Raw genomic sequence first — 14658 nt, 5'->3', positions numbered from 1 at the left:
TGTAGAATCAAAGATTGAGAGCTTTGCAGTTAAACAGACAATCGTTTGTAACATGGTAAATTAATGAGCACGATGTTAGTACAAGCACAGCAGGTAACAAAAATGAAAGCTAACATTTTATGACCTACATTTTTGTCAAACTTTGTGAAATGACTAATTGATTTTGGTAATGAAAATCATGTAGATTATGCATTGTTCAGCAATTGTTCTGCTCAAACAAAAGGCCGCAGAAGTTAAAACAAAAGCAGATGAAGCCACTTTACTTCACACTGTTTCTTTAGCATATGCAAATTGCGTGTATAATGTGCCCAACAGGAACAGCACATTAGCATTTTGCAAGAGCTGCGAGCCGAATGTTGCCAGCATGACGCTAATTTCCGAGCGCTCGTGTTTGGCCGGCAAGTCCCTTCCCCACTGGATTATCGATGATCTGTGTAGACACTACACAGCAGCCAGATGACACATCCGTCCTTAGCAAGGTTCAAACACGCAGCAGTTAACCTGTGTACTTGATGTGTCCAAACAGGACAGCCCTGACTTCGTGTCACCGCACGTGGGCAATGGGCCTGGAAAAATCACACAACAGTTTGACGTGGACACGAACTGGTTTTTACTTTCACTAATTATAATACTTGTGCTGAAGCTTCAACTGCTCCCCCGATAGTGGAGGAATTTTTTTTTATTTAATCATGAACGATGCTGGTAAAAATAAAAATTTGGAAGAATATCATCAAGTATATTTGAATCAAACTGTCACTGCATATAAGATATTGTGTGTAATATTACAGTCAAGTTTTTTGTTTTTCTAAATATGTTTTGGTATTGGGTTTCCCATATACAGTGAGGGAAAAAAGTATTTGATCCCCTTCTGATTTTGTACGTTTGCCCACTGACAAAGAAATGATCAGTCTATAATTTTAATGGTAGGTTTATTTGAACAGTGAGAGACAGAATAACAACCAAAAAATCCAGAAAAACGCATGTCAAAAATGTTATAAAATGATTTTAATTTTAATGAGGGAAATAAGTATTTGACCCCTCTGCAAAATATGACTTAGAACTTGGTGGCAAAACCCTTGTTGGCAATCACAGAGGTCAGACGTTTCTTGTAGTTGGCTACCAGGTTTGCACACATCTCAGGAGGGATTTTGTCCCACTCCTCTTTGCATATCTTCTCCAAGACATTAAGGTTTCGAGGCTGACGTTTGGCAACTCGAACCTTCAGCTCCCTCCACAGATTTTCTATGGGATTAAGGTCTGGAGACTAGCTAGGCCACTCCAGGACCTTAATGTGCTTCTTCTTGAGCCACTCCTTTGTTGCCTTGGCTGTGTGTTTTGGGTCATTGTCATGCTGGAATACCCATCCACGACCCATTTTCAATGCCCTGGTGCAGTGATTCGAGGCAAGGAGAGGGGGGGTATTGTAATTATATAGATTGGTAATCATTCAATTGTTATTCAATTGAATTAAATGATGACGTCACCCTGAGGCTATTCTATTTAAGAACGGAAGCAACAGGAGAGCTTCACCATTCTTGCCCGATGAAGCTGATTGTAATTATCAGCGAAACGTCGTACTCAAATTTAAAATGCTGTTGATCCTCTCTTCAGCACACCGGTGGGCTAAAGAAGTGAATTATTTTGTCCTTTGAAAACGTGACACATTTTTTACTGTTTGGCCGTGTCGGGTGGTGGAGGGTTACGACACATTTATAAATAACGCGATCTGACCCAAAAACCTATATTATGAATGATCATTTCTTTGTCAGTGGGCAAATGTACAAAATCAGCAGGGGATCAAATACTTTTTTCCCTCACTGCATGTCAGTTTAACACGTAGGCTTTCGCGACCAATATTGTTCATAATCAACGATTTTTGGGTTTAGATCGCGTTATTTATAAATGTGTCGTAACCCTCCACCACCCGACACGGCCAATCAATAAAAAAAAGTGTCACGTTGACAAAAGACAAATAGTTCACTGCTTTAGCCCACCGGTGTGTTGAAGCGTGAAACCACAACATTTACAATTTGAGTACGACGTTTCGCTGGTAATTGCATCCAGCATCATCGGGCAATTCGCCAGAATGGTGAGGCTCTGCTGTGTCTCCCGTTCTTATATAGAGCAGCAGCAGGGTGACGTCATCATTAACTCATTAACTCATCAGGTGCAAAGATTTGAGGGGGGGGGGGTTATTGTAATTATATACTTGATCAGTCATAAGGCTATTGTTACGATGCGAGTTGTAGATTAGTAATCATTTGGAATGTGTTCTATTGTGATTATGCTACATTAATCATCAGTTAGTGCTTGTTTCCCTTATAAGGAATTGTAATGCATCTTATTTAATAATACGCTTCCAGGCCGCACTAAGCCTGTAGCTGTCTGAGCGATTAAAGTTATTTCTGTTTCTCTCAATCTCAATGGATTCTCTAATTAGTCTTTGCCAGTAGTAACTAGTTTTACACAACACTTCAACGTTGTCAAAATCAATTGAGTGTCCCTGTTGGCAAGCATGTTCTGCCACTGCCGACAGTTGTGTTTGCGATAGTTTAATATTTCTATGGTGTTCTTTTAGTCTTACACTAACGTTACGCCCTGTCTGTCCAATATAGCATCTGCCACATACACAATTAATCCGATATACACCTTCTGTTGATAATTTAGGTAATTCGTCTTTAGTGCACGTTACTGCATGTACTTACAACTTTGTTTTTGGATCAATTACTTTCAATAATGCACTTCATTTACTGTATGGCTAGTGAGAACTCAAGAGACTAGGATAGTCACGTTTGCTATATTGACCTTGGGCATTAACCTGCCAATAGGAGGCGATGATTGCTATGTATAATCCGTTATTTTAAAAGCATTGTGCAACTAATTTTGAAGCTCATATTAAATACAATAAATACCATTCTGAAATTGCCCTGTTGACATCCTTGTTTTGCTAATATATTTTACTGTAATACTCTGTACTGTACTTCATCCAGGTATCCCTTGCAGAATGAATTTGTTGTCACAGAGCTCTCCTAGGATTACAAAGTATAGAGTCTGGAGATACATAATGTGGGCGCAAATCCTTCTCTTGATATGCAGCACATGTTCCTGTGTTGACCAGAGAAATACTTCCTTTTAAAATTGTCCAAGAGATTGATGCAAAATAAATTCGCACCGTTGGCCTATAAAATACCCAGCTGCGAATGTCAGAAATATGAACTGGAACACCTAATGGCAATAAAGGTTCACTGCATGGAAAATAATAGTAATCATAATAATAACTCAAAGTACAATAAGGTCATTAGAGAAACGTGTTCTCATTACAAATTAGACTTCTCATGTGTGTTGTTGTGTTTTCACCCTCCCAGGCTGTAGGTTGTAAATTTACTTGTTATAGAGTAGTCGATGCGGAACAGCATGCGTTTCAAGGTGCAAACAATCAGACCCTCATTATTGCATTCATAAAAATTAGTTGCACTTTTTATAATTAATCTGTATCTGCCAACTTGACACATCCATTCACTACACTGTTGATATTGACGCTTACATTCCTACATGGCAAAGTTTTACCCGAGAGAGAAGAATTAAAGTTTTTTTTTAATGCACACATGCAAGCACATGCACCCATGCACACACAAAAAGATCCCCTTAGGGAAAACGCTGTCAGTGAGCGTCCTCTTACCCACCAACTCAAGTGAAAAATACCATCAACTAACAACTATTTTGTTTTGGATATGCAACACAATATCTGTGGCAATAGTTTAACAACAAAAACGGCGAAAAAATGGGGGCATATATATGCATATGTATTACAGTCCATCGCGATTTAAACTCATAAAACAGTCCGAATTTTTTTTTTATCCAAGCAGGTGTTAAAGCTGCTGCACGACAAATTATTTGCATGCGAGAAGTTCCAAACCCACAATTGCTGAATGCAGATGTGAGAATCCATATCTGCAGATTATATATAGCAGAGTGGGGAATCACAGTCATAACATATTTCCTAACAAACCCAACATTGCATGTAAAAATGTCTTTATGCTCATAGATTTGAATAGGAGACTTGCAACTTTTGCTCATTGCAGACAATTACGTGCACTCGTATGTGCATTTTATTTAAGCATAAATATCTAAAGCAAGGACTAGAGGCGAATGAAGTATGCTCCTGCATCATATCTTTATACTTGTGTGCTCTCCACCATGTAGCCTACACAGGTTGTTGGGGCACGTGCTGTTAGTGATCACTCATTGAGGCCGGAATGGCACACGAGGGGTTGGTGTGGCAAGCACCACACTCTGCCGCCTTTGTATTCCCAGTGCTGATTTTTACACAATGCATCAGGTACTGAGTCGACCTTTGGAAGGCCCAGAACTAGTTCAGATGATCACCACTCAATTCGGGCTGCCAGGTTTGGAGCGCAGTGCTCTAACCGTATGGCTACCCACTTTCAAAAGTACACACACATGAAATGAGGACACGTATATGCAGTCAATTAGAGCACGTGAAAATAACGTATAATCCGCCTATAGACACGCATACACTTTAAGGATTGTCTGCTTATTTATTTTTGCGACTTATATTCTCCACAAGAACGATAATAATGATTGTGTGCTGTGTACACATACACAGGATCAGAAGGGTCACAATCAATCAACGGAACATCTCCATTGAAAAGTGAGAAAAAAAAGTGTCATTCAATTTCAACAGCTGTGCTCGTTTTAATGTGTTTGTAGTTAATGTTGAGTAGACCGCCCCCCCCCCCCCACTAGGAGCTTTCATTTTCCCCCACTCAGAATTGTGAGATGTGGAGGGGGTCTCACTCCAGGGTGCCCCAAGCCCCTCCAGCACCAACTCTTAATCACCTTGTACAATAGCTGTTTTGTTCAAACAATTATTTTAAACACTTGGCACGCAGTACGACTGCTTCCCAACCAAATTGCAGTACCTATACTTCTACACGTAAGGATAACAAAGCAAAGGTATTTTTTATGTTATTTTTACGAAACGAAATATATAAACTCGTCAATCAATGAGTATATTAAAGACGATATTCATGTTTTCTTCAATTAATTACAATAAGTAATGTGGGGAGAGATCACCCTGTATACTAAACTTTTAAAACTAAACTTTTATGTTATTTTACAAGGTAAGGCCCACTGAGCTATGTAGCTTTTTTTCAGAAGCAAACTGGCCACAAATAGCTCAACCAAGTAGTTTATCACGTGGAAATATATAGCAGCCAAGTACTCTAACACATGTTTCTAAATGTGGAGAGAAAAACCGGAGGGCCCAGACAAAAATCCACGCGATCACGGGTAGAAATTGCAAAATCTAAACATATAGGCGTCAGGGTCGAAGTCTAACCCATGGTCTCCTGTATACCAGGCGAGGAAGATAACATCTCGTGGTTGTGTGGTGCCACAGCAACGGAGCAACTCCACCGGTGCTGCCATCCCCTTGCACCCCTCCACACGAACGCACGCACACCCCCACTAAACACACACGCACCGACGTAGGGTCTCGTGGGGGGGTCACCTGGTACCATGGGATTTTACCCGAGGGGCACCTAGCAGGGATGTCCCACGGTTTCCCAGTGCCAGGAGATTGGCCGATCCCCCCAAAGCCAAATTGCATTGCGGCCCCCGTAAATTGGCTTAAAATTGTATGGGCATGACAAAGCTCACCCGGCTAACCGCAATGAGACACTCACAGCACGAGGAAGGGGCCAGGGGGGGGGAATATAATGCGGGCAGCGCAGATGAGGAGGTGGGAGGGAAATTCCTGGACCCACTGCAGATGTGTATTCCACGGGACGGCCACCCTGATCAAACCGGTTGAGTCTGGGGTGGGGAGGACGGGTGCGTAGACAATGGATCGAGGCGTAATGGGAAAGCAACGCTCCAGGTAGGGGCAGGGCATTGGTTTAAAATCAAAAGGTAGGCGCCCGATTGGCCGCGCAAGATAACACCACGTGACCCTGGATCTTTGGATTCTGAGGGCATAAAAGGAGGGAGCAGAAAAACGTTAAGGAGTTCTCCTCCAGCCGTTCAGCTGCCCGGTCCGACTCCCAGCGTCTCGCAGCGTCCAAGAGACACTGGCGAGTGCTGCTACGACTCGACCCCAGGCAGACACCTCTCGGATCTTCGTCTCTCGGACTCCCACCGCGTCCATGCGACACCGTGAGTGCATCTGGGAGGTGAGAAGTAGAGTGAGGGTACACCCAGGGATTGAATAGGGATAGGCTCGGCGCTGCTCGCAGAATATTTACTCCGGGCCGCACAGGGTTTCTATAGACGCGCCATTAATAAACTTCAGTTCAGAAGATCGGTGTAGTGGGATTTCTGTATGTGTGGGTGAACTTCGGCGTGGTGTCTGATTTTTGAGTGGAGCGACTGCGTGCGCGGCAGGGTGCGTGAGAGCGAGCGCGGGACTGCAGGGTGTCAGCGTGGGGTTGGTGTGTGAGGTGTGTGAGGTGCGAATCTATTACTATCTATACGACCGTCATTGTTTACGCGGGTTTTCGTTCGAGTGTAGAAAATGCGCACCTGCTGTGCTGCGTGAGTGATTAAGGTGGGGGTCGGGTTGCGCTAAATCCACTCCCTGCCGTTTGCGCGTAGATTACCATCTCTACGACCACGACCGCTTGCGTGCGTGTTTGCGCAGCATGCTTTATGCAGCGCGTTTACACAGTAGAAATAGCCTTAACGGTGAAACGTGCAGCAGGTCATCTTCTTCTTTTCGTGTAGTATCTGTTTGCACAGCAGGCAGATTAGGGCTTAGCCACGAGGAGGAGGGAGGGGCACGTGCATATTCATACGGCTATTTTTAGTGCTAGCCATCATGGGCAACGTGCACATAGCCACCTCCGCATTAGTTGTGGTGTACGTGGGGAGTGTGTGGGATAACCCCGGGCGGTGGTGAGACAGCCACTTAGCCATGTCCCTCAGAGAGGGTGCGGGGGGGGGCGATCACTCGATCGGCGGGGGCCCGGCGAGAAGTGGCTGAGGAGGAGGGGGGAGTGGAGGGGGTGGACGTCACGCCCCGCCCCGCCCGCTCACGGGGAACGGGGAGGTGGGCGTCAGCCCCCACAGTTGCACTGGTTGGAGCACTGTGCACCCGGTGACTTGAGTTGAATTCTTGGCCATGGATAATATAATTGCCGAGTGATATCTCAAACAGTCCCGGCATCCTCCCCATCTTACACTAACCCTGACTCACCAGCTTGGCGAGGTATGGTCAAGCAACCCTCATGCCAAACAAGGCTGGGGAATCATTCTATATGTGTATGCCAAATATATATATATTTTTTTTTATATTATTACCTGTGTAGTGACATCGCGAGATGTCAATGTAGAGAGGCACGATGTGCAGTGTAATGACATCGCGGATACCACAAGGGTGTAGGTGTAGTACCGGCCCTAGAGGGGCCCGGTGAGCGCTGATTGATAGCGAAAGATGGCACCACGCTTTGCATGCAGTGCCAACCCTACAGGACAGGGTGTGTGAGTATCGGCCAAAGATTGAGGTTACTCATGGCCATGGCACTCTGGTTGACCCGGGAGGACATGTGGCCAGTTAAATCTACAAAGGGGCCCCCAGAGGGGGCTAGAGGTGGTCACGTGATTGGATCCCAGATCTTTCCCAAGGATTCTAGAAGGTGGTCGTGACCAAGGGCAGAGCCGACCACGCCGCAGAGAATATAAGCCGGGTCCCAAGAGGAACCAGGGTTATTGTTCATCCTGGAAGAAACCTTAGTCTACGTTCTCTGTTCAACCAGTCTTCAACACGAGAACCCGGACCCAAGTTGTAGTAGCAGTTACGTTGTAACTAGTGTAGTTAGCCTGGTGGTCACCACCATAGGGGAAGTTACCCCGTGTGTTGGAGTGAAATAAATGTGTTGCCTGCAAGTCTACGTCTGCCACTCGGTTGAACTCATTACAACTGGTGTCGGAAGTGGCCAATCGTTCTTTTGTCAGTAAGATAGGCCGAGTCAGGTTATGCTTACACGACGCAGACTCCATACCAGAACGTTGTCGGATGACGAAGACGACGAAGGCGTTATTCTTCAGACAGCCCCGGGGATGGCGACCCCGGAGAAAGGGAGTGAGGCGCCGCCAGCGGAACATCGTGATGACCATCTCAGCGACAGTTCACCGCCGTCAGGGAAAGAGCGCACATTCCGCACCCGCCACGCGGAACTCCTCGAGGAGGTGGTTACTGCGATGGTCGCGGAGCTCGACCGCATAGAGCCAGCAGTGGAGGAGAGAGCACCAGAGCTGCGTGGGGTCGAGCATCCCTTCACTGTTTCCCGCCAGCGGGAAAGCTCCATAGCGCAACCCGCACACGCGGCCGGCATTTTGTTTGCGGAGCGGGTTGGAGAGCCTGCTAAATCTGAGACCGTGCCGCGTTCGTCTGTAGAGATTCCATCCCTCAGGCGATGTCTACCTTTTGTTAAATTATTTTCAGCCGGGTGGCCTTCAAGCACCGGTTCCATGCGAACTGCGACTTGGCGGGGTGGACGGAGGCGGAGGTGCTGAGAGCGCTGCCCGACGTGCTTGATGACGATGGAGAGGGCCAGGCTACACACAAGGATTCGATCAACGACTCTTCAGTTTTCGTGATCCCCATACACACACACTCCCACACCGCACTGGGCATGTCGTATTGGTCATTGGCTGAACCTGGCCTTTATTGTGTTTTCGGGTGTTGTTACACGGTGAGGGTGGGAGATACTGGTGCTGGAGGGGGTCCTGAGGTTTTGTGTGTTACTGCGTGTTTTTTTCTCTCTCCTAATCTCTCTCTCTCTCTTCCTTTGTGTTTGCCTATTGTTGTTCCTCTGTCCCCTTCCCCCGTTCGTCTCTGTATATATTATATATATGGGATGGGGTATTTATTTGTTGAGGCACATGAAGGTGTTTTATTTGTTTTGTTGAGGGAAAGTTGACAGCCGGGACAGCTGAGTTCTACAAAGGGGGGGGGGGGTGATGTAATGACATCGCGGGATGTCAACGTGCAGTGCCAGCCCTAGAGAGGCACGGCATGCGGTGTCACGACATCGCGGATACCACAATGGTGTGGGTGTAGTACCGGCCCTAGAGGAGACAGGTAAGCACTGATTGATAGAGTTCGATGACACCACGCTTAGCATGCAGTGCCAACCCTACAGGACAGAGTGTGTGAGTGCTGGCCGAAGGATGAGGTTACTCAAGGCCATGGCACTCTGGTTAACCCAGGAGGACACGTGAATAGTTAAGTCTACAAAGGAGCCCCCAGAGGGGGCTAGGCGTGGTCACGTGATTGGAACCCAGATCCTATAAGCCGGGTCCCGAGAGGAACCAAGGATGTTGTTCATCCTGGAAGAAACCTTCATCTACGTTCTCCGTTCAACGAGTCTTCAACACGTGGACCCAGATCCAAGCTGTTGGTACCGGTCTGTAGTAGCAGTTATGCTGTAACCAGTGTAGTTAGCCTGGTGGTCACCACCATAGGTTGTTATTCTGTTAAGGGGAAGTTACCCCGTGTGTAGGAGTTAAATAAATGTGTTGTCTCCAAGTCTACATCTGTGACTCAGTTGAACCCATTACACCTCTCCCTGTTCCTGATGACGACTGCTTGTGTTGCGATCGAAACGTTGTGATATTTTTTAAATTGTTATTATTTTTTCTGTCTGTGACATTACCGAAAGAACCATAGAATACCCATTACACCTGTATAGTATATCTAAAGGATATTTCACATGTTTACTGTACTACAGTATTTATATACTGGATATGTATTACTCTATAAGATGTTTCTATTCTTGCAACATTGATAATGTTTCCTTCAGTGATAATGTTATGGTTATTGCTTGCCATGGCTGCAACGATTCACAACACAAGAGGTATAATGTGTCCTTATTTCACACCAAGCAATATTTTAATTTCATCTGACAAATCTTGTATGTTCTCCCAACTTCTCAATGGATTTAGCAATGATATTGTATCCAACATGAATGGTTAACACATACATAGCGTGGAATAATAATTACAAATCATGTGTTTGTACCACGGAGTAAATGTATGTTTTGATAACACATTATGTTCTAGATTCATTTTACAATTTACATAAATCATTACCAATTCACAACTTGTCATTTTATTTATAGAGCAGTATTTTTTTTTCATTTATGGCATAAATATACCAGATATATTTTTTAAAAGCATGTTCTTGATGACAATTGAACGTGTGACCGTGATTGTACAAGCATATGTGTTTGGCGTTTATAAATTACCTAGAGTCAAATTTACATGTTGTGAATGCTCATTAAAAAAAAAATTGGAGGAAATGTTACTACTGATGTTTCCATTACCAACACTGGGAATAATTACCACGGTGGTTTGTTTGGGATTATTATTTTGTATGTGAATCTAGCCCCTTAATGTTAAAATTTTCAGACTCCAAGCTGCTACCAAAAATCCCGATGGATATCTTTTTAGTACAATGTCGCATATCAAATGTTCACGTATGCGCCCTGACCAATGAACCGCTTCACACCCATCGTTGCGTTTGTGCATGGTGTAACTGTCATGTTCCATACATATTCACAAATCCAATCATTGTACACACAGTAACGTATTCTTAATCTCGCATACATTCGCTTAATTCCAAAGTGAAGTGAACCATTTTCCAATGTCTAATACAGTTTGTGCTTCATGTTTGTCCGATCACCTATATGTGAATGGTCTAACTGTCATTTTCTGTCACATTTGCAAACTATTCACATATCCACTTTTTCTTCAGTCTCCGGCGAGTTGGATATGCAACATGGTACTGCATTGTAGATTTTAGAAGAAAACAATATTGTAAATAGGAACAAGAAAGTAATATTCACCACTTGATAAACGTGTTAATAATAATGTTTTACAAGTACACGAATCTTCACTGGCCACCCAACTATCCACCCACCCCCTGCTCATCCTCTCCAGTATAAGTGTTTAGATTTTAAAACATTTCCTCTGTACACCTAAATATTTGCCAAACGTCAGTCCACTGAAAAAGTAACATAAAAGAACCCTGTTGTTAATTTTCGTTCACCTGTTTTATTCTTTACATTTTCAAGGCGTTTCTTGCCAGCTTTTGGCAATTTCCATTGTGTCAGTGCATTATCACTGCATTACAGTGTTTGTCTACTTTTTTGTGTGAAACATTATTCACTACAGTCTGCAACGTTATTATTGTAAGAGCTGCATGACGTACATTGATGTCAGCCATATTGCTCGCAATGATTTTGTAGCTTTACATTTCTCGTGTGCCATTTAATACGTTTTGTGTAAAATAATGCTCCAGTCTTAGGCGCTAGCCAAAATGATCTGAAGCATGATTTCTAAGTAGTTTCGTGAAGGCTTCTTAGCCAATGATTGCAGGCAGTTAAGAGGAGGAGGAAATATGCCTGAGAGAATTTTCACCATCCGCATCTCCGATTAGCATGGTTGGCTACGTACGATGTGAAATAAGTTCAATATACATACACCATGGAGATAGAGCGATGAAAGAAGCTCATGGATTGCTGCATCGAAAGCAATTGCAAGGGGAAGCCCCCCCCCCTCATCATGTCATCCAAGGGGATATTTACCATTCTCCACCACGCTGGCCAGTGCATGCTGGCGAAGGGGAAGGCTTCCCGGGACCATTTCAGATATCACTCGCCACTGGTGTTTGCTTTGAACAGGAATCAAACTCAGGTGACTGGGTTCATCAAGCTATGCACTAACCGCTGAGATACTGATCCACCGCTTCCCACTCTTTCTGACATGAGTTTCTCATGAAGCCCTGCTCATATATTGAATATGTGCCCATGCACACATTGTGCCATAATTACATATTCAAATGTGTAACCCCCTTCATATAACAATTAATCAGACGAGCCGATTAATACTGTGCAACACAGTCATGCATCAATCCTTATTCTATATTATTGCTTATCTGTTTTACTATTACAAAAAAGTGTTATCCATGGCTGTTTGCAAGCATCTTTTAAAGGGCCATGTTGAAGCCAGGAAATGAAATCATTAACAGGATATAACTCACAGCTGAATTCTCCAGACTGTCTGATTAATGGGTAACTTGATAGTTGTATTGTTTTTACACGTGTTTCGGTTATGACATAATAGCTTTGCTGAGATTCATGTAAAACTGCAGTAATTAAAGTGTTCCTTTAGTGATAAAGTGACTGACTATAAAAAAAAACTCAACACGTGTGACATGTTGGCTGTTTGCCATTACAACTGGGTTTTTCATTTGTAAAGAAAATATTGTACACGTAAGGAATTTGGATCTGGTATCACTGACTGGGCTTCTCAAATGTGTTGCACCTTAAACATGTTCCATTTTTCCAATACTTCTAACACAAACGTAAATCAATAATGCGTTTGAAACACAATTGTTGGCAAAATAAAATATTATCTGGGTGGAGGCATAGTGAGTAGAATGCTCACTTTGACTGTTCTTTAGTGGCATAACATTTCACATTTTCCTTGAGGCTTGATGCCAACTGCAATGTACAATCAACGTTACTCATATAGAGAAGTTAAAAAGACAACGACACAATTGCCGGTTATTTCTGTAATTATTGCAATTCACACAGATAATATACATACCTTTTTTGCTTCTCCTACCAGAAGACAATACTGTATATACAATAGTTGTCTAAATATATTTCTAGTATTTATCTGTAACTAGTTAGGCGCTGCAACAAAAATACGGACCACAGTAAGTTTAGCATCAAAAGAGACATGGTAACGTCTCTGAACTGGCAACGATCCAAGCTCATAACAGGGCGGCTAAAACAAAGAAAAAATGAAAGGCATCCCTACGATGGCACGCTGTTAGCGCCCTCACTGTATTGTGAGATTTAGGAGTTTTATCCACGCATTTGAACATTTTAAAAATGTGGCATTTTTCAACTCCGCAGAATTTCTAAGTTGCCACAGTCCGCAGGGCATCATAAATGACATAATTCGCGACAATTAGGAGGGTGAATTTGTGTTACTCTGTAATAAAATTGTTGGCCTATGTGTAATAAAGGACTCGATCCTGGGTCTGTCTCCGTTGTCCTTTATTCGGGTTCTTACACTTTTCCCACACGGCCCTCGCTCAGAGCTCTCCCCTTGGCAGCTCCATAGCTGCCCTCGCTCCCGTAGCCTCCACACCTCTGCAGCTCCGCTGCAGACTCCTGTACAGTCCTCCGGCTGCACTCACTGCAGCTCCACCGCTGCCCTCACTGCAGCTCCACTGCTGCCCGTCGTTCCTCCGTGCTTGGTCACCGCTGGCCGACGGTGCCAAGTCTTTCCGTGTGTGGCGATCTCGCCACTCCCCAACCTCAGCCCTGCGTGGCCTCTGTGGCGATCTCGCCACTCTCCAACCTCTGCCCTGCCTGGCCTCTGTGGCGATCTCGCCACTCTCTGTCTCTATCCCCAACTCTCTCTTCCACCCCGCTGGCTGGCGCCGTCATGAGCCCCTCAGCCACCAGGCTGAGGCACGGCGACCACCCAACGTGTTCTCCACTCTTCGCTCCCCCGACTGACCCAGATGTCTTCCTGTCTCCCCGCTATACCATCTCCCCCCACGTGACCCTGACTCCTCCCTCTCGGATCGTCACATCTGGCCCGCCCATTTACGCCTGCATTACACCACCCTCCCCCGTAGAGAAAATTCCAGCCGTCCTCGGCTGAAACAGAACAAAATAATGCGGGCGAAGGCATCACAAACAGGAGTCCCCCAGACACAACGGAGATTATAACAACACAAGTAACGAAAGGGGAGGGATCAGGAACAGGAACAGAACAACAAGAATAATAATAGCACAAAGCACAACAACGGCAACCGACACGCAAGAATGGCACACGCGCACAACCCAGAAATGTGGTGTCTTAGAGCGTGTCCATGTTGTTGTTCCATCCGCTCGGCTCAAGTCCAACATCAAAGAGCAAGTGGTAGAGCAGAATGAAGAACGGGCGCTCAATTGCTCTAAGTAATCATCCAGTAAGCACACCAGGTAACACCCAGTGTGTGGCAGGCGCCGAAGATCTGTGACGAGAAGGAGAATCCAATCCCTGAGGCACAGCACAACAACGCACATCCGCATGTCGTACACGACAGCCACCCGGCCCCAGGGTAGTGGAGATGATGTAATTCCGGCCCGTTTAAGAAAACCCCAATAATTACCCAAAATAAACGTGATGGATGCCCCAGTATTTACATTTTAACAACAATATTATTTACACGTGACAACAACAACAACAACAACAAAAATTTCTGCTCTTGCCCACCAGCAGTCCTCCCTTGAGGACCAGCACAGACATCACACGTACACAGCATGTACCCACGGTCACTCTCAACAAAACCCCCAGTCGCACACCCTCGCGTGGAGAGAGCCACGCTCCCCAGCGGTAACGTTTAACTCGTCCTAACCCTTACCGTGGTCGTCAAACCACAGCAACATCCACTGATCATACTCTCGGCTAGTGCAATTTCGGGGATGAGCAGCACTCGGCCTTGCTCCTCCCTTACTATCCCATCAGCGATGGACACACACCAGCCTCTTATAGTCTAACGCTTTATAGCCAAGGGAAGATCAATCCCTCGACAAGGCCAGACACCAACGACCCCCCCCACGGGGTAAT

The sequence above is a fragment of the Lampetra planeri genome, chromosome 1, assembly GCF_965212315.1.
Source record: "Lampetra planeri chromosome 1, kcLamPlan1.2.h2, whole genome shotgun sequence".
In the NCBI taxonomy this organism is placed as follows: domain Eukaryota; kingdom Metazoa; phylum Chordata; class Hyperoartia; order Petromyzontiformes; family Petromyzontidae; genus Lampetra; species Lampetra planeri.
Note: the sequence above shows the minus strand (reverse complement) of the source record.